We start from the raw sequence: 507 nt of genomic DNA, 5'->3' as shown, positions 1-507 counted from the left end.
TCCAGTCTCTGTAATTACAACCCGGCGAGTCAGAGTCTGGGCAGCTCTTAATTAAAAAAAGGAAATAAATAAATAAATAGATATAGAAATGGGAAAAGGCGAGGAAATCTCCTCTTTCCCCCTAAATTCTCCCATTTCCGAGCCTCGTGGACTATTTAAAGTTTTATCCCGGCGCTGCGGCCGCCGCGTTTGGGAGAGGGTGGCCTATGCGAGAGCTTTATTTGCTCATTAAAAGGCATTTTCTGCCCCGAGATGCACAAAGCCCTAATTAGCGAAAACACCCATTTCCCCCCATATTTTTCCAAGAAGTGGGGCCGAAAAAAAAAAACCACCCCCAGCGCCGCTTCTGCTATTTTTTTTTCTTTTTTTAACCGCAACCCCCTTTTTTTTTTCCCCCTAGGTGGATCAAAAGGGTATTTACCACCCGGCATCGCCCGGAGACTTGCCCAGACGAGGCATTTCTTTGCTTTTTCCTATTGATTGGGGTCGGTTGGGTTTTTTTTTTTT

Source organism: Egretta garzetta, unplaced genomic scaffold (genome assembly GCF_000687185.1).
Source record: "Egretta garzetta isolate BGI_Z169 unplaced genomic scaffold, ASM68718v1 scaffold225, whole genome shotgun sequence".
In the NCBI taxonomy this organism is placed as follows: domain Eukaryota; kingdom Metazoa; phylum Chordata; class Aves; order Pelecaniformes; family Ardeidae; genus Egretta; species Egretta garzetta.
This window is presented reverse-complemented; position numbering follows the sequence as displayed.